General features: G+C 43.0%; 1 long non-coding RNA gene across 3 annotated transcripts; it reads right to left on the bottom strand.

Moving 5' to 3' along the window:
• Positions 1-547: 547 nt before the first annotated feature.
• LOC310755988 lies at positions 548-17374 on the bottom strand. 3 transcript variants are annotated; one of them, XR_014544606.1, is made up of 4 exons: positions 16918-17374; positions 16632-16689; positions 2946-3135; positions 548-2645 (listed from the first exon to the last, which is right to left on the bottom strand). It is a non-coding gene; the product is annotated as an uncharacterized lncRNA (long non-coding RNA). The 3 variants fall into 3 exon arrangements; XR_014544607.1 differs by lacking the exons at positions 548-2645; positions 2946-3135 and adding an exon at positions 7285-7346; XR_014544608.1 differs by lacking the exons at positions 548-2645; positions 2946-3135 and adding an exon at positions 14286-14470.
• Positions 17375-21171: the final 3797 nt, after the last annotated feature.

The following is a 21171-nucleotide window of genomic DNA, read 5'->3' on the forward strand; positions in this document are numbered from 1 at the left end:
CAAAGAAAGAAAGAAAGAAAGAAAGAAAGAAAGAAAGAAAGAAAGAAAGAAATTTTCCTGGACTATATTAGAATCAGGTATCTGGTGTTATTGCCTATAAGGGGTACATCTCCCAACCCCCTCCCCCGTGCATGTTGTGGACATATTGACATCCTGTTTCATAATCAGCAAAGTCTATGAGAACAATGCGATACAAATATAAGTGAGAACATTGAAGAATTTCGGTATGGAAGTCGACATATACTGTGAAGTTAGTCTCACTCCGATCAATAAAGCTTACTCCCAGGTAACGATGTATAAAATTGCAGTCCCACATGCTAGTAAGACCCATAGAATTAAGTGGGACTTGCTTGCTGGTCTATATCCCTGGGATCCGACTCTTTATGTGTGAAAAAAACCTGTTCAGCCGAAAACAAGTTTCATAAGAACAATAGCATAAATTTCAGATTGGAAACCAGGAGGAGGAAGCAAATGCCAAATCCTTACTAGTTTGATTGCAAAGTATATGATCTGATTTAGGAAATGAGGGGTGTATTTTTAAAATAATTAAATCAAAGCCCATCAATTGTTTGGGAACAATTGTCAATATTATACAGATCGTTCCTTCGGAACGTAGGTATTATCTATTGTAGGAGACAGAAAGTCTATGAGAGCGGTAAGTTTATTTCCCCCAGTACATTATTGTTAGAGAACTTTTGTCACCTGGACGGATTTTTCCCATGCTGTATGACATTTCTGTCAAAAGTCCAGAAACTAGCCTGACCTGATTAAGACATGAATCCAATACCTTCCATTTGTAAAGTGCTAGAACCCGGTGATGCAAATTCATATATCTTCTCACCCCTACAAAAATTAGAAATAAACATGTTTCCACTAAAATATATACTGTTTATAAACAGAGTCATAGCACAATTCTATACACTCTGATCAGAAGTAAGTCCTATTGAAGTCGGCAAGGTTTGCTCCTTCTGCAAGTATAGGATTGCAGCAATACAGTGCAATTCTAAGCAGGACTACTCAGAAGTAAGCCCCACTAAGTTCAGTGGTACCTACTCCCAGGTAAGTGGGCATAAGATTGCATCCCTAATGTATGACCTGTGGGTAAAAACTTTTTTTAAAAAGTGTAGATTTTAATTCACTACAGTGGGGACATGTAAGTATATTTTCATGCGAATTAGGGCATACAAACAGTGCGGGGGGGGATAGCACCCCCGGAATATCTACACAGGGATAGTTAAAGGGGTTCACACAGCCAACAAAGTCAATAGGAAGCTGTGGAAGTTAACATTTCATAAGCACACTAGAAGACCAGCAATCCAAAAGTAGCTCCTTGGGTGCCCAGATATATTTATAACTTCCTCAACATACCCATCTGGTGTAATGATTTATTTGTAGTATGTGTTGTTATTTCAAAGGAAACATTTTTAAACACACACAAACCATAGGTATCATTTCCATTTTCCTGCCACTGGTGGCTTTTGTGGCATCTCTTTATTCTTCCTCGCATTTCAGCCCATTGGTGGTTCCACCACTGAATTTTCTTTGTCCATAAATAGTCTGTAATTTTGGCTTTTCGGACCAGTTGCTCCCCACACCGCTACAGAATCCCCATGACAGATTCCCACAGTAATCTTTATATTAGCATTTCTAGCCCTTCCATCAACAAGGAAATCTGTTGGGTCTGCCCGTCACTCGCCACGAAAGCCCCTATAATAAATATAGGGTTGGAAGGGAATTCTCTCATTCCATCAACATGCTGGGCAAGGAACATAGATTTTGAGCCATCAAGGGAAAACAAAATGCCCCGTACGGGGATATTTTAGCATTAACTGCATATAACTCCCCCCTGGAATGCAAATTTAGCCAAGAAATTGTAACTCTCCATCTCACGTTATACAAGTACTGTACGTTCTTTCTTCTACACCCCCCCTTTTCTTGCTTTGTGTGTGTATAAATATGTGTTTTCTTTGGTTTTTCAAAGACTCGTCTTCTGTTTTTGTTCAAACATGTTCAGTACAAAGCTAAAGCTTTGCAAACTTCTCCGCTCCATTTTGGAGAAAATTAATGGTCATGGTTCCTTCACGGCAGAACTGAATGAATATAATTGTCCCAGGGTTTTTTGGATTCTCTCCAAGGTGTAGCTGAAGACTCTGAAAGTTTGTAAATCCCCCCTCGCAACGGACTGACTGCACACAGGGTTGTGTGTGGAAAATGGCAGGTCAGTGTGTGTGTTCATACGCAAAGCTATGGGAGACAATAGGCGAAGCATCCACCATCCTATTTCCCCCACTTATTTTTCCCCTATTGACCATCATGAATTCCAGCAATTCACTTCTAAGCACATTTCTAAGATGTCCTCGGAGTACATCGGCTTCAAAGAGAACGTTGACATCATAGGCAGAGACGGTTCTCCAGAAAATCCAGGCGCCGTTCCTCTGCTCCTTCCTCCACGGGTTGGGGCCCAAGGAATCGTCACCGAGTGGAATTGCCTCGAGAAATGGGTTGGGATAGTCCATGTTTTTAGCCATTCCTCGGAGTGAATTTCTGCCCTCCTAGTAACATGTCACGTCCTGGAGGCCTGCAGAAGTCTAGAATTTCACAGGGGCCCAGCCTCCTGGCTCACTTGTTCATTGTTTTGCCTGGCGCTGCAATGAGAAGAGCTCTAATTATTATTACAATAAAACACGTGTTCCTGGGTGCTGAAACCAGTGCATTTATTTATCTGATGATGGTGGTGATGGTGATTATGATGATACTAATAGGACCCCTCCCTTGTCTTCCTTTGTTCCTTGTCATCCTTTCTCTATCCCACCCCCTTAGAATTTTCGCAATAGAGGCGGTTCAATCTCCCTTGGCCGTCTTTTTCCCCATCCCATCCCTCAAGAAACGGCGCATTTCTTTTCTTTTTTTAAAAAAAGCATAAAACACCCTCTATTTTTCCTCGCCTTATTTTCTGTAGGGTAGCTCCTTCCTTCCTTCCTTCCTTCCTTCCTTCCTTCCTTCCTTCCTTCCTTCCTTCTTCTCTTCCTTTATTTCCTCTATCTCTTTAGGGAGGCCCTCAAACTTTTTTCCTTCCCATTCTCATTCCACTCCTTTCCTCCAGGATGAAAGTGAAGATGGTCTTGCTTCTGAATGCTAGGGATAAACAAACAAATAAATACCTCTTTCGTCGTAGGCTCTGACACATCATAACCTAATGTGACGTTCCTTCCAGCTGGCAGCGCTATGTAGTTCTTTGCAGCGACTGAATGGAGGCAGTCACAGCATGGAATACAGGAGGTCAACTATCCCCTTCATTAGAGCGTGCCCCCCCTTTCCTCCTAAAGGAGTATTCGCATCTTTCACCCCCACACCAATACACCCCCTCTACTCACACACGCATACTCTGTCTCCTTCTCTCCCTATAAGCATCGGTCTTAAGGACAAAAGGCTATGGGAAAATGGGGGACTTGTTCCAGAAAGTGTGTGTGTGTGTGTGTGTGTGTGTGTGTGTGTGTTCGCGCGCCCTTTATATATTCTTAGTTCCGATGACTTCTCCGTGATGATTTTACACTCTTTTTAATAGAGCACTTTACCCGTTAGGAAATGATTCAGAGGCAGACAAATAAAAATATCTCCTCCAGCTTAGTGCCCTGTCTGGTCGGAAGTCCAAGTTCATTTCCAAGTTAAAAGAGGCGGCAGCCTTTCATTCTAAAGTCACAATGAGAAGGAGGGCCCCCCGTTTGGCCTTGTTGTTTGTGTCAACAAACGGGACACCTCCGAAGGTATTTATCGCTTTGCATCGTTTGGTCGACAATGTTCTTCAGAGGCAGCTGAAGGAAGCAAGGGAGATTTTATGTCTCTTCCTCTCTCTGGGAGTTCTCACACTTCATTTTTTAATTTAAAATAATAATAATAATAATATGATTTCCTAAATGAGAGTATTCGGAAGTCTAACAATAGAATTATCCATCTCCACACCCTGAGTCTCCCTGATGCCAGAATAGTTGTTGACTATGGAAAACATCTAAGGAAAAGAATATTGCGATGCAACCAGCAGGCCTCTGTGGGAAAAATCAGTGTCTTTGATTACATAAAGTTGTATTCAACAGCACTGAGGCAGGAAGGGTGTCCCATCAGGTATGTAACAATTCTTACTTTGTTTTCTTCCTTCCTCTGCCTTCCTCTTTTTAATTGCATTTATAATCTCTTTCTCCGGCTAATCTATGGGACCCTTAAACCATGGAAGCCTGAGGTTGTGATGTTGAGCGCACCTATTTAGCACCTACCTAAACAGGAGAAGGTTGACTTGGCAATAAAGTTGGTTGGCTCCAAATAAAGAATTGTAATGCTAGGCTGCAACCCTATACACCCTTAATTGGGATCAAGCCCCGCTGAATTTAGTGAGACTTACTTCTGAGCAGCCATACATAAGATTACACTTACGCAATGGGTTTTTATATTTTATCGTTGTTGTTTTTGAGATTAGCATCAAATTTCAGCAGAAAAAAATTATTTCCACGTAATGCCGAAATCTGGTGTTGGCAATGTAACTGCTGGAAGAGTTACTGGACGTCATTTTGACGTCCAATGAAATGTACAGTGAATGTTGCAACTTTTTTTAAAGCCCTCAATGATCTCCCAAATATCTTCTGGGGAATGCCTAGACACCTGAGGTTTGCATATGCTAGAGGCAAAAAGTAGAACTTTTCTAGTCTCTAAAGTAAACAGGAAATGGTTTCGTGAAACTTCCCGATGCAATCCACCCCCGATTTTTCAGATGCCCTCAGATTACTCAAATTGGCAATAAATTCATGTAAACAACAACAACCGGACGTCCATTCGCTATATGGCCACTTGGAGCCTCCATCTCTGGAAAACCATTGCCATGATTTTTTCTGCCGCTCCAGTAGCCTTTTCGTTGTCTTCGCGAAAGTCTTATCCTGACGACAGACTTTCGACTGGATAGCAACAATGCCCTGTACATAAGGGGCTATCTTAAATATTAAAGATAATAAACGCCCCTCACTTGTTGTATGATACCTTTGTGGACCCAGCCGGCACAACACACACACACGTGTCTTTTCTTTATATGCCTACTGTGCGTTCATCGTATGTGTTTAGGGGTACATTGCTGAATAGAAGACTTTCCCCCTCAAGAACGATAATTTCTAATGGCTATATAAATTCTCCTTTTCAAAGTTAGTGTCAAAAGTCTGCCAGAGTCTTCCCTTGTGAGCTCTGTCTACAGTTGTTTAGTGGGATTTGTTGCAACAGGGCATTAAAACAAATTTATATTTTACTCCCCCAACGCCTGTGCCTTTGTGCTCATGTTAAGTCATCCTCCTTGCATAACTCCATTTCGTCATTGAGAACGGAAAGGGACCCTTAAACCAAAGAATTGTCAGTTCCTTCCACCCACACGTACATGACTGAGGGACCCGCCATCTTTCCTCCTTGGATACGAAGATAACCATGCATTTCAGTTGTAAGCAATGAAAAATGAATCTATGTTAACCGTAAGGAACAGAGAATCATCGACCTGTGATAATACGACAGCAGCAGTGTTGGCTTCTTGTTCCTAAAAAATGCAAGGGCAAAACCTCTCGTTTACTGCAGTACAGCAGAATCGCAGTCTTTGAGAATTACTTGGCATATTGTAATCGAAATGATATTCTGTATGTGTGTGTGCGGGAGCGAGAAAGAGATGAGCACATGCTTACTGAGAAGCAAGACCCACTGATGTTAAACTTGCTTAGGATCGCTCTGCATGTTTGTCCTGGGACGTACACTGGGCTGGTGGATTTAGTAGACTTTCCATAATCAGCAAGAATTCATGGAGGCGCGGGAAACTATAGGGCAGATAATATTAATTGACTGATTAATTCACCGACCCTGAAAAGGGTGGCACACTCTGATAGCCAACACATAAACTCGAACAATGTGTGCCGAGTATACAGTTTACCCACCACGTGTGTGCCGAGTATACAGTTTACCCACCACGCTGCCAAGGGGTGTCACCTCTTCACGCTGCTCTGCAGCATTTATGGTCAGCTGCTGAGCTGTGCAACAGGAATGCGCCTTGTAACGTATACCACCAGAGGTATGAATTATTTACAGTCCGCATTTCCAGCAGCAATCTCACACATGTGAGATATGAAGGCTTTGAAATGGTCTCAGTACCTGGGTCGAAAGACTCCTTGCCCTAGTGCACATCAAATGGTGATGTGTTGGTTTCCCTTAATCCACCTCTAGGAAAGGGAGTTGCTCCATTCATACTGTATGTACAGGATGGGGATTTTGACAGATTTCTGACAAATATGCCGAAGGGCTACTGCCTTGTCTTCACATGATATTGAGAAGGCTCAAAAGTCGAGGGGGAACAAACAAATAACCAGGCAGAAGGATTCTTATTCTCTTCTCTTTTGTCCACACGCTCCTGTGTGTGCTTAGGCAGACAATGATTATAGCTACATAATATGCTCCCAAGTTCCTATATTGTTGTTGTTGTTGTTTAGTCGTTTAGTCGTATCCGACTCTTCCTGACCCCATGGACCAGAGCACGCCAGGCACTTCTGTCTTCCACTGCCTCCCGCAGTTTGGTCAGACTCATGCTGGTAGCTTCGAGAACACTGTCCAACCATCTCGTCCTCTGTCGTCCCCTTCTCCTTGTGCCCTCCATCTTTCCCAACACCAGGGTCTTTTCCAGGGAGTCTTCTCTTCTCATGTGGTGGCCAAAGTAGTGGAGCCTCAGCTTCAGGATCTGTCCTTCCAGTGAGCACTCAGGGCTGATTTCCTTAAGAATGGAGAGGTTTGATCTTCTTGCAGTCCATGGGACTCTCAAGAGTCTCCTCCAGCACCATAATTCAAAAGCATCAACTCTTCGGCGATCAGCCTCCTTTACGGTCCAGTTCTCACTTCCATACATCACTACTGGGAAAACCATAGCTTTACCTATACAAAATAGTTACATATAATTCAAGCATAGCGGTTTTATTTATTAAGTTAAACTGTTGGTTGTTGTCCATCAGTGACTAAGTTCTGGAATTCTACCGTAGTTGTACGATTTTTTAAAAGTAAAAGTTCTGTTTAATCTTTGAAAGTTCACCATAACTCATTCCTCTCTTTGGCCATCTTTATATATACCTTATTTTGTCTTCTTATGCAGCTTCAGCATCTCTCTGTCCGTCCATCCATCCATCCTTCCATCCAATCAGCCTCTCTGTTTGTCTTTTCCTTCCCACCTACATTTTCTCACTTGGTTTCCAACAAACCTTTTTTTAAAAAATGAGAAACTTACATCAATACTAAATCACGGTTTATTATCACAAGATTATAAAGTGCTTTACAGTGTTTTCCAAGCATTTCTGTGCAGCGTAGTGGTCAATTGGGAGGTCACCAGCACCGTCGAAACAAGTTTTAAAAAGCAAACAATAAACTAGTTAGACAGATAAATAGATAGACAGATAGAAAACACTGCCAAAGAACTGACACACTCACGAGACAGCGAGTTTCCACTTTACACCACTCTCTTAAGCACCCTGAATTCAACCCAGAAGAAAAATTAAGCACTTTTAAAATCCTTTAGAAATTAATGAGATTCTGTGTATACTTGTAAATCCTATTTAAGTATGCTGAACTTCCTCTGAGTTGAGTTTATTTGGAGACAAGTCCCACTGAAATCGCTAGGATTAAATCCAAGTTAGAGTCGTGGGTGTAGAGCCCGAACAGGTTTATTATGGCGTGAGCTGCGATGCTGGCAACAGCCTATTTCATTTGCTTAGGAAAAGGTCATTCCGTAATGGGTGAGTTACACTTCAACCCAGCCTACACTTGGAAACAATAATTTATTGAAGCTTCCTACTCACTGAGATTCGGACTCAAAATACAAGGCTGCGATTTTCTGCACCCTGATTTATGTGGAAGCCCCACTGAACTCAATGTTGATTTCAGAGCAAACACAGAACTGGACTTTTTATCTCCCACTGATTCGAATGGCACTTAACAGCGCTTAATTTTGTCTCCATACCATATTATTATTATTATTATTATTATTATTATTATTATTATTATTATGTTTGTTGTTGCTATATTATTATTACTGTTGTTGTTGTTTTGTTATTGGTACCATTACACTAGTATCGAAGAATGAGTACAATCCAGCCGAAGTTAAGCGTTTCCGGTCAAATGGTTGTGAATCAGTCAACCACCTCCTTACTTCTCTTCTGCTGAAATCTAAATTTCGCTAAATTGGGACTCAACTTTGGCATTCATCGCATCCTGCTCCAATTCCATTGTGACGTGGTAATGTTTAATAGCCGACGTAGCTCGGAGCCAAAGAAATAGGAAGGCCGCCAGCAACCGTTCCTTTGATTACACGGAATATTTCATGTGATGCCTCACTGGAACGTGTGAATCTATTTTAATTGTTGATTTCCCCGTTTAACATCTGAACAACAACGGCGAGGAGCTCCTTGTATTCTTTTAGTTTATTCATTAATTAATGTGGCAAGTTTAAGGTCCTGACATCCATTTTGTTTTGCCTCCGCGCAGTTGTTGTCAATAGATTTACTTTGTGTTTATACCCAAAAGGCAAAGTCTATCCGATCTAGTGTTTAATTGGGTTGTGTTTCGTAGTAAACAAATAAATTAAAATGTACTTAACCTTACCCATCTGTACTCTGTGCTTTCCCACCTCATCCCCCGCCCCCTTTCACTTAGGTTGTTAGTCTACTTTACTCACTAAACTGTTCCCATCGGAGTAGCGAGCAAAGATATTAGAGAGTGTCATTAAACGAATCTCCTTTTATAGAGAACATGCATTCAGTCTATGCAACTCTATTAAGGTAATAATAATATTAATAATACTAGTAAAAGACGCCCAGTCAAATAGTGGGCCTTCAGGAATGATCATTCTAAGAAGAACAATATATGCAACTCTATAATGAGTTAATATACTTCAAATATGGCAACTAATTAGAATTCAAAGACATATGAATAGGCTCGCAACTATTAAAAAGTTTCCATCCTGATTGCCTCTTCCTTAGAAGCACAAAAATAGTCAGACACCGCAGGATGCCTCTTGGGAAATATTCCATATAGACGTTTTTGTTATGTTGACCCACAAGAAAAAGTTCACATATAGGGCAATTCCTTTGTTAAGCCAACTAAAATGCCACAAAATACTGCGCACGTTTCCGAGTTCTCCAGAGCTCTTCGTTAAGGCTAGATGGTAAACAAAGGAAGGAAAGGGGAGGGATTGGCAAACGCTGCCTGGATGGGGTTCACGTTTAGTCACAGTACTAAGATGAAATGTGGGAGGAGGGAGCAGGAACCCCCTGTGTAGAATTTAGAACCTACGTAGTCATGGATCTCAGTTCCAGCCACGTATACTATGGGAGGTAGGTCCCATAGACCACAACCCCACGCAAGTCTACTCGGAAGTAAGACCCACTGAATTCCATGGGACTTATCGCCATAGACGTGTGTGCACTGTATAGAATTGCAATCTTAATTTCGAGGGTGTTTACCCGGCGCATATAGATCTGTCTGTGGGTCTCACTCCATTTATCCTCTCCTGAAAGCCAGTGTTGGCTGGGATCAATTTTTGATAAGGTGTTTTTCAGCAGGAAGTCAACGTGGCTGCTTCCGAAGAAACCCCACCATTCACTGAAACTGGGGCTTGTGAATGAACGTTCGTCAGTGGTCGGAGCCTTCTGACAAACCACTGATTTAATTAAAATAGTTTAAACTTACGGTGGCATATAAAAGAACGTGTAGTTCAAAGTTTCCAAAGTTTTCAAGAGAGGACCACGATGATCCCATTTCAGGTTTTATCTATTTTCAAGATTTTTGTTAGAGCTGAATCAAGATAAAACAAGAGAGATATATTCATACTTCCACACCCCCCTGCCGCCCAGATTGTTAGATGGATAAATTTCCCATTGTTTCGTAAGACCCAGACATAGATCTTGCCGCGTTCTGAAAGGAATAACGAGATAGTGGTGTTTGTTTGTGTTTCTATACATAGATAAATCCATTTTTATTATTTTATGTAAAGAGTGGAAATGTATGCACATATATGATCTCTTACAGGCTTGTCTTGCAGTTCTGCTGCAGAGCGAAGACCTAGACTCGTAGCTTAAAGTCACTCCTTACGCAACTTGAATTTATTGATATTTCTTCTCCCCGCCCCCCTCGCTAATGTTCTGCATGCGGTACAAAATGTGCGTTTGTTATAAGCCGCTTTGTGCACAGCTTACTGCAGAAAGGCAGCATATAAATAGAGGAAATCAAGTCAACCAAACTTACTTAAATGGAAATACTGGAATTAGAAATGTTCCAGTCGAGTCAATATGTATCCTAAACAAAGGCATTCACTTCTTCAGTTGACCTGTGGAGAGAGAGAGGGCTGTGTCTCCTGCAACAAAACCGCATCTGGAACATAGCTCCTTAGAGTAGACCTTTTTAGCACACCGGAGAGCTTCTAATGGGGGAAACCAGAGGCGGGAAGGCATTGACAAACTTGCTCTCTTTAAACTGAACTTTTGCACTTGCTTTCAAGAACATTATCGGGGTGGGTTACAGGCCCCCTTGGAGACTCGCTTTCCATGCTAAATAATTAATTAACGCGCAGCTGCATCGCGGCCGGGGCGCTCCCGGCTCTTCATACGGCCTGCAAAACTTGCTCCCAAGAAATCATTATACAACTGGGCTGCTGTTGCTTCTCTTTGGCTGCCGTCCTAGGGTCGTGTGCGAGTCATCCGACTCTTATTTTTCTCCCTCTCAATGCAAGACTTTCACGTCTCAGACAGCCGAAATTTAACAAGCATCGCTTGGGAAGAAATGGAAAGGCGATTACATCTTCCACCCCCACTTTAAAGAAAGAAAGAAAGAAAGAAAGAAAATAAAAGATGTGGGAAACGTTTAATGGGACGTATAAAGAAATTAACTGCAATTCTATGAGCACTTACTTCGGAGTAAGCTCCAATGAACTCAGCGGGAAGGACATGCACGTGAATGTATAATATGGTCGCCATGGGCAGCAAAATGAACACGCGTGTTGTTTTGCTTGCACAAACGCGATTTATAAGGAGAGGGTGCACGTGTGTTACAGCATTTTATCCGACTGACGATTTTTTTCTTCTTAAATCTGGACCCAGCCAACATGTACACTCGCAGGCCTCAAAGAAGGGACATCCAAGGCTTTTTTTGGAACCATCCCAAACGAAACAGTAACTTAAGCTGGAATGCTGGCGATCTGTTCCGTGGACTCAGTGCTGGACCTCTACCCTTTGTCTCTAAAAGATACTCTGGAAATTTGGGATTCCACTCACTCCTCACTGCATGAGGGAAAATCCACAGGCCATTTATCCCCGGAGCATATTGGCTTCATAAGATTTTAAGACATATCCAAGAACGTGTGTTTAGGACTGAAAGCATCGCTCGGCCGAAGGTGAAATATTTCCGCCAATACCAACCACGTCAAATCTACACCTTGAAAAATGTCCACTCCTCCTCCTCCTCCTCGTTCTTCTATTTTGTCCTGCTTTAACAACAACAAAGAGACCTGCTGGCACCTGAAGGTCTAAGGAACTCATTGTGGAGTAAACTTTCTTCGTGGGCCCGAGCCTACTTTATCCGAATCCTCCTCTGCTCTAGCGATGCTTTTGTCGGGAGATATTCGCTGGGGCGTTTAACGCAGCTATTCATTTAGGAGACAAGAAGGCTAAAAGATAAAGCTAAATTAAGCGTCAATTGAGTCATTAAACCTCAATCTCCAAATGTAATCAAGATGCTATCATGATTCTAGCCTAACTGATGCTCAGAAGCATTTTAAACACATCCCAGAGAAAGTTAAGCATTTTTTTTTTAAAAAAAAAGTCTTATTGATTTCAAAGGGGAGACTCGAACCGGCGCTTATCTCTTTTTCCCACGGGAATCAATGGGGTGTAGAAAAGCTTAACTTCGGCGGAACCGTGCGCTTTGTTTGAATAGAATGGCTACCTCGGTTCTCCTAAATTTTATATATATATTCAAGTAGCCGAGATCTTTTCCAGAAAGATAGATGTCCCACTTACATATGAGTTTACTTTAAAATATATACATGGCATTTACTTAAAGGTACTTTCCATGGAAAGCAAGGATCCTTACATCCAAGGAACTGTTCTTCTCCCATCCCCCCAAAAAACGTGTTTAGGATTAGGGTGCAAAAATTCAGTACGTTCTTCTGGAGTTCCTGGAAAGTGAGGTGCGGGAGTGGGGGGGAATGTTTACAATCAGATTCCAGCAACTCAGTTCTTGTTCCCCCAGATGTATAAAACTGGAATGAACAATACCTTCCATTCCTAGAGTAGGACACGTAGGCGGTCTTGGGAGGACAGTCAACTATGATCTATGGGCATCAAAGATCAACCCGAGCGCCATCCAGCCCGAAGTTAAGGCATTGTCATGTCCATTGATTTCAGTGGGGGAGAAGGTGCGCACGTCTGTTTTATAAAGCACATACTCAACCCTCCGCTTAAAATCAGTGACACTCAAAAAGTGCCTAAGATTGGCTGAATCGTGCTCCTTTTAGTTAAAAAGTAGTATGTTCTAAAATTAAAATTTGTCAAACAAGGTTAAATAAAAATGACACCAACAACTCAGTTGGTGTAGAACTGTAGCCATCTTTATTTTCCATCGTTTTGTAGCCAACATTTCGGGAAGAGTGGAAAAAAGAATTCCATTAAGTAAACAAGGGAGCTGTTAATTCCGTATGTATAGGGGAGAGTGCCTGGAGTAATACTTCTCACCGTTCTTTCTGATGGAAATGTCGCATCCTTGCCATCGAATTCCATTTGAAACCGAATGATGTAAACATTTGGGACCGTATGTGCGTGGCGCTGGAAATATATATATTTCCTAGAGAGGGTTGGGTGGGAGAAAGGGATTTTGTGTTTTGTTTTTCCCCCAGCATTTTAACAATTTTATTGTGTCATGCGCTTTTGTGCACTACTGTTCACTGTATATGATGTGGGAAGCCATATCCAGAGTTCCAATAATATATATGTGCACACATATGGTTGAAAAGGGGATTGTAAGCAATGAGATCTGAGGGAAATGAAGTGCACAAAGTACAGGGTGGGTGATAATTAGGTAACTAATTAACATACCTAAAACTCAGGATACAGTTGAGGAAATGGACTCTGGTCCACGTATGCTGATGCCATAGTATATATATTTAAGGTGCCAGAAGACTTATCTGTTATTTTCCCTGCAAGAGACTAGCACTGCTGGAAAAATTTCCCAACAGTAGTTGTAAACTTCCCTGAGCTTTGGAGAGGCAACATGGTTATGATTTAAATTAATAAATAGTGCTGGGGGGAGCAACATTTTGATTCAGTGTCTATTTTTGGCTTAAGGTAAAGGTAAAGGGACCCCTGACCATTAGGTGCAGTCGTGATCGACTCTGGGGTTGCGGCACTCATCTCGCTTTATTGGCCGAGGGAGCCAGCGTACGGCATGACTAAGCCACTTCTGGCGAACCAGAGCAGTGCACGGAAACACCGTTTACCTTCCTGCTGGAGCGGTACCTATTTATCTACTTACACTGGCGTGCTTTCGAACTGCTAGGTTGGCAGGAGCAGGGACTGAGCAATGGGAGCTCACCCCGTCGTGGGGATTCGAACCGCCGACCTTCTGATCGTCAAGTCCTAGGCTCTGTGGTTTAACCCACAGTGTCAACCAGACCATGAAGTGCTCCTTGGAATCAAGTAGTAGTTCCACCAGGAATAGGAAAATGCCTTTGACCAAGTCTAACCATTGACCTACCTAACTTAGAATTGTCTACACTTCCTGGCAGTGACTCTCCAAGGTTTCAGGCAGGGAAGCTTTCCCATTTCTATCTGGAGATGCAGGGTATTGAATCCTTGGCCTCCTGTGTGCAAAGCAGATGCTCTAACACTGAGCTCTGAACCAGGGACTGTCCAATATACTTTGCTACCTGAGGCAGATAAGATGACACCTCTCTCATCCCATGTACAAAAGGTGGCCAGACTGGAAGCTGAATCTTATAACGGAACAGCACCCTCCACTAAAATTTATCAAAATTTATCAATTTTCCCAAAATTTTTCTTCTCCTGCCTGGCACCTCCCCCACACATTTGCACACACACACAGACTAGGAGCCTCAATGGCGCCCCTCTGGAGGCTTCACTCAGGACAAAAAAACCAGATAGCCTACAAGCTATGGCACTACCTCAGGGCACTTGAAAATTTCTTTAGGTTTTCAAGGTGGGTAGGGTTTTTGAACAAAGGTGCATGCCTTTTTCATTTCAGTAAATATTTTCCCTGCACTCTTCAGCCTCCTTGGCCATGCTTCCTGATGTGAAAAAGCCCCATGGGATGACTTTCCTCATGATGTCTTCCTCTGGGTCTTTATTGAAGCATGTTTAAAGTTTTTTGTATGGAAGAACCCTCACGTATGTGAAGCCACACCAACCCCTGTGGTCTGAAATAATACAGAGTAAGCATAGGATTACTATCTTCTTGAGAATTGGGCCATCATAAGCAACATTTTGCTAGTAAAATACAATCAGAAAGGGTGAGAGGAGGAAAACAGCCCACAATGTTGTGTTTGTTCATAAGACACAACACAGAATAGGTAGATTCTGTTCTGTACACAAGTATATCCATTGTAGGCTAGCGACAGCAGTGACTAGGACAAAAGTGGAAACAGGCTCTGAGACACTGCCTTTCTTTGGCATAAGATGCACACATTAATGTATTCATATTCCAGTTCATCCTGTCCATTGCTGAATGCTAGCAGCGTAAGACTGTATCAGATACTTCTCGGTTATCATTCCCATCTTCCAAGGAGCTTAAGTAGGTGGGCATAGCTTTTGTCCTCACAGCCAGTGGCGTAGCATGGGGGGTGCAGGGGGGGCCGGCCGCACCGGGTGCAACATCTGGGGGTTAGGGTTAGGGGGCACAAATCCACGGGTTAGGGGGCGCAAATCCACGGGTTAGGGGGTGCAAATTACTTGCCTTGCCCCGGGTGGTGACAACCCCCGCTACGCCACTGCTCACAGCAACCCTGTGAGTATGTTAGGAAGAGAGGAAGTGACTAGGCCAGCAAGATTCATGGATTTTCTGCTGGGGTTCTCCAGCCCTAGTTCAGCAGTGAAATCACAGCACCACAGTGAATGGCAATGACATGTGTACAAACTATCAAGCAATTATATACTTGTTTCCTTAATTTCCACAAGTAGATTAATTTATTAAAAAATCTGATATCTTCTATGGTCTTTAATGTTGCCATGAAAGATGGAGAGAGTGGAGAGGGCAGGGGAGAAATGCAGGAGGAGGAGGGAGGGAGGGAGGGAGGGAGGGAGGGAGGAAGGAAGGAAGAAGAAGAAGAAGAAGAAGAAGAAGAAGAAGAAGAAGAAGAAGAAGAAGAAGAAGAAGAAGAAGAAGAGAAAAAAGAAGGAGGAGAAGAAGAAAATGCAGTGAACAGAGGTTAGGAGGCAGGCAGGCAGGCAGATAGATGGACCAATGGAGCAGGAGGAGGAGGGGGAGGGGAGGGAAGGTGGACAGGAGCAGAACATACCCCAATGGTTGTGAAGGAAGTCACTGGCAGAGCATGAAAGTGAAAAAAAGCTAACTTTTTGAATTTCTGGTCCATGGTCTCTCCTGGCTTTGGAGGTGCTGATACATCTCCTTGCCAAAACACAAGGGGCAGCGGTGGACATTGATACACCTTCTTGCCAAGGGTGCAAGGGAGGAGGGGGTGCAGATACAGTTCCTTGCCAAGGGCACAAGGGAGCCTAGGTATGCCTCTGTGCTGTGAGTGCACTGACAGGATTACTCCTCCAGAGTGACTGTCCTGCACTGACCTTCCTGCTGCCCTGCCCCTTTCCCTCCAGGTAAGTGGCAATAAGACAGCATCATGGCTCCACACAATCTATTCATCCTCCTTGCTGACAAATAAGAGGCATTATTACAGTTCAAAGAGCAACTGTGGAGCAGGGACAGAGAGGAGTCTGCCCAGGGGAGAATATGTGCCATGGAGAGAGTTCTGGGAGCCAGATAGAGTGGTTGGAGGTTCGTGATTTGCTCCTAGGCATGAGAATCCCCATCCCAACATATTGGTAGACTGGGACTAAGCCACATTGGTCTCAGTGGAAGACAGAAACTTATTTTCTCAGCTTCTCATTCAGTAGCATTTGGCAATCGCCTCCCACACTGTTTTGGTACAGGCGTTCATGGCTCACATCAAGATCTGTTGTTGCCTACATATCCTACTACTAGTCAGCTATGTATGCCAACTGTAGTAGCCTTCAGCTGCTCAAGAGAAGCACATTTGTTCAACATTTATACATCCTCCAAGAGGTAATTCCAAAGGAAATGAAAGAGGGAATGTCCAAAACATGTTTATAAAACAAAATGCCTTAACAAATTCTTCCTTTGTGATATTTTTTGATATGAGGCTGAACTAAGAGCACTAGATTTGGACATAGACATAGGTTGCTACAATATTAAGATAATCCTAAATGAGAGCTGAAGATTCAGTAGGTAGTTAGTTTCACCTTGTTCAGCCAGTTGGGTTGTGAATAATTTTGCAAAAATATATGTAGATTATAAAAACTTTCAGTCTCTGTAAAATAAATTACCTGCTTGTTTTGTATTGTATTATGTCCCTTGGATCCTGTAGGATTACCTGGAAAATGCCTGGGAATGGGGCAGAGGAGTGGTTATAGACAGAAGGAGATACTGGGAAGGGGTAAGGCCAGGCCATTTGAAGAGAAAGGGGATCTCAGCATTTAAGATCTGTTTCACCTTCTGGTCCTCTCTTCAACAGCAGTATTCTAAGCAGTAATGCCAACCTACATTCATGCTTTAAGGAAATTTTAAGGCTGCTGCTTAGTGCCTGGTCAGTTCATAACAAACATTGCTCACCTGATCATTTTATTTCTTATCAATAATATGGGAAGTGCCATTTGGATTTTTCTTCCTCAGAAACTGCTGCATCCTCTCTTTCCTTTCCCTTATCTGCGTGCGCGGAGCAGCAGTGACTCTTTGGCTCTCTCGGCTCCATCTTGGCAACTGAGTGTGGAACTATGCAACTCTGTATTCGTGCTCAGAATCTGAACAACCTTGAGGTGTCCGGGCAAGAAACAGTAGCTCACCTTAAGGCCCACATCGAGTCCTTGGAGGGCATTGTGCCTGAGGGTGATCCTCCTTGGTGGGACCCCCCTGGAAGATGATGCGGTCATTGGGCATCAGTGACCTCACAATGCTGGAGGTTACTGCACACATGCTGGGTGGTAAGGTCCATGGCTCCCTGGCTTGTGCTGGCGAAGTGAGAGGCCAGACCCCAAAGGTTGCTAAGCAAAAGAAGGAGGAGGAGGAGGAGGAGGAGGAGGAGGAGGAGGAGGAGGAGGAGGAGGAGATTGGCTGTGCCAAGAGGCGCATGCAATACAACCGCTTCTTTCTCAACATTTGGCTTATGTTGTAACAAAAGCTGTTTATTCAGCTAAGGATACAGCTTCTGTGCTGGTGGCTATCACCTCAGGGCCTTTTGCATGGTTCCCTTGCCCTGGTTGCTACTCCAAGAGTCTGAGTCCTCATGGGGCCTGCACAATCTTGTGCCAGATTTCCTACACTTCCTTCTGCCTTCTGAGCTCCTCCACTCCCTTTCCAGCTGGGGGTGCCTCTCCTCCTCCCACCGCAATTCCTGTCTTACTCCCAGCTGTTTTAAGCAAATCTCCATCAAGAATGCAAGTCATTGGCCTGAGACCTCGTCCTTTCATTTTCCAACTCTTTCCCCTCCTTCATGTTGTGCCAGCATGCTTTTCCTCTTTCTTCTCTCCAGCAGCTGGATAGCTCAGTTGGTTAGAGCATGGTGCTGATAATGCCAAGGTTGGAGGTTCAGTCACAGCTGCATATTCCTGCACTGCAGGGAGTTGGACTAGATGAACCTCGGGGTCCCTCCCATCTATACGATTCTATGTTCTAGGACCACCCTCTGATCAACCCTCATCTTCTTAAATCCTGGTCTCAGAGGCTTAGTATTTCCCCTATTGTTAACCAGTTATCCTCTTAGTTAGCTTCCTTGGAGTATATGGATACTCCAAGACCAACTACACTTTATCTTTACTCCTCTCTCACTTTCCTTTTCAGTGGTCTGGTGGCTTTGATAGGAAGCTGCCTTTTACTGAGTCAAACCATTTGGTCCATCCAGCTCAGCATGGTCCATACTTGGCTGGCAGTGACTCTCCACAGTTCCAGGCTGGTGACATTACCAGCCCTACCTAGAAGAAGAGTTTGGATTTGATATCCCGCTTTATCACTACCCGAAGGAGTCTCAAAGTGGCTAACAATCTCCTTTCCCTTCCTCCCCCACAACAAACACTCTGTGAGGTGAGTGGGGCTGAGAGACTTCAAAGAAGTGTGACTAGCCCAAGGTCACCCAGCAGCTGCATGTGGAGGAGAGGGGACGCGAACCCGGTTCACCAGATTACGAGTCTACCGCTCTTAACCACTACACCACACTAGAGACACTGGGAACTGGATCATGGACCTTCTGCACACAAGGCAGCTGCTCTGCCACTGAGCTCCAGCCTTCTGATTCTCTGCAGGTGCTAACAAGTTTTGGGCTATCCCTGTGACCAATATACCCACTAACCTCCCAGTGAGAATGCTGCAACTCCCATTATCCCCACTACCAGCACTACACACTGCTTATACTGAGAGATACTTCACATGTAACAAGAAACAATAACAGAGAATCTATATGCAACCCTAATTTAAGCTTGGTTTGAGAAAGCTTTTTTCTATTTAAGGGATGTATTCCTGCATGGGCAACCTCTTGGGAGGCCAGTGGTAGGGAGAACCAGAGCAAAAAGTGGGAATGTTCAGGGAGGCAGAAGAGGATATATTGTTTAATAATATTCTTAGCAACTTGCACTAGCAAGTTCTATAATTTAGCAGAGTAACATTCTCTTTTTAAACTTACACAGTGGATAACTTGTTGCCAGGCTTGCTTAAGCCTCTAAATAAGTTTCCTGGTAATTTCCCTTTATTCCCTCCTAAAAAGAAGAGACACGACACAGTCTTGTATAAAAGATATAAAATAGTTTACTCACACATTCTGTTCACAGATGGATCCCAGAAGGCAGACTTAAGTCACAAAATCTATACACTTGGAATCTATCCCGTAAGGAGGTAGTTCCTTTGTCCTCTCTTGGCTGGAGGCCAAGAGAGCATCTCAGGCTAAGGAGATGTTGCTTCTTTGAGGAATGGAGTCAGAGAGAGAGAGATGGTTGCCTGCCCTGTGCTATTTTGTTACCTGCACATATAAGGTCATGCCCACCTCTGGTCACATGTAGAGGAAGTTTGTCACAGCCCAGGAGGAAACAGGAAGTTTATCTACTGGCTGGACAAACATCCCTCTCTAGGAATGTTGTATTTGACTGCTCTGTGTTTCACATTCAACATGGAGTAACAGATGGACCACATTCCAGCCACCCAAAAACCTGAGGTTTTGCACCTCTCATGCATACACCTTGCCATCCCTGCAATCACGAGGCATCATCGCAGTTCAGGGACACAGTGCATCCAGCAAGAGTGATGGAGTGAGGCACAAAACATGGACGGGGAAGGATGTGCCTTTGGGAGGATCCCAATGGCCATATGGAGAGGCTTGATGGGGGTTGTATTTGGCCCCGAGGCCTGAGGTACATGCACCCATGCTTTAGGCGAATATACAAAGATTACATTTGCATGAGTTCTTGATATGAGTGCAGAATCTTCCATACCCATACTACAGCTCTCTGCAGTGAAGATGTACAACTTTTCCTTTTACTTAATGGCCTTGGACCAGAAAAAGAGAACCCTGAAATACTTGTGTTTCTTTTTCTTCATAACCTGTAAAGTGGTTAATTAAGAATAGTTTAGTCCTTCTGAGGAAAGGACATTTCCACAAGGGACATGGTTGCATAAACACAATGTCTATTTTATTGGACTTCCATCAGTTTTGATTCTGTTTGATGAATGGCTTTTGACAAATGACAAATTTATACTCACATATAAAAACTGAGATTCTGAGGGAAATGTTGTGAATGTCTGAAAATAGATACACATTTTACCATCTGTCCAACATACACCATTGAATACTGATAGTTCACTGAGTTTTTGGACATTTACAAAACATGACCAGTCCCAGACAGTAGCATGCATTTTGAACAAACTGTGTTTTGAGTTAACTGCAGTTTTAAAAAAGCATTTTAAACTGCGTTTTCAAAGACAGCCTCATATACAATCCATGACGGTAGTGCAATGTGGAGATTCCTAAACCTCCATGACTACCAGGATGCCTCTGTTCAGAGGGAGCTGTGCATCAGCTTTGTAAATGAGCAGACGATTTCTTCTGTGCGGTTTGGTGCCTCAAGAATTGTAGAAGATTAGTATTTTTTGTTGCCTTGTAATGTGCAACTTTACTTCTATCACTATTTGTAGTAAATAAAAATGTATTAAAACTCTATCATCTATCTATCTATCTATCTATCTATCTATCTATCTATCTATCTACTATCATCTATCTTCTATCATCTATCATCTATCATCTATCATCTATCATCTATCATCTATCATCTATCATCATCTATATCTATCTATCTATCATCTATCTATCTATCTATCTATCTATCTATCTATCTATCTATATCATCTACAGTGGTACCTTGGGTTACATACGCTTCAGGTTACATATGCTTCAGGTTACAGACTCCGCTAACCCAGAAATAGTACCTCGGGTTAAGAACTTTGCTTCAGGATGAGAACAGAAATTGTGCAGCGGCGGCGCGGCGGCAGCAGGAGGCCCCATTAGCTAAAGTGGTGCTTCAGGTTAAGAACAGTTCAGGTTAAGAATGGACCTCTGGAATGAATTAAGTACTTAACGTGAGGTACCACTCTATCTATCTATCTATCTATCTATCTATCTATCTATCTATCTCTATCTAGGTTATGCTAAGGTAGGGGTGGGTAACCTGTAGCCCTCTGAGGTATTGTTGGGCAGTGAAGCCAGAAATTATACGTTTTCCTAGTTACACATAAAAGATAGCTGTGATCTCTTAAGTCAAAAAAGTATTTTAGTTTCCCCTTTTCACTGAAAATTCCTGCTTTCTGTATCACATTTTCTTAAAGCTAGTG

Source organism: Podarcis filfolensis, assembly GCF_964270895.1.
Source record: "Podarcis filfolensis genome assembly, chromosome: 2".
NCBI lineage: Eukaryota > Metazoa > Chordata > Lepidosauria > Squamata > Lacertidae > Podarcis > Podarcis filfolensis.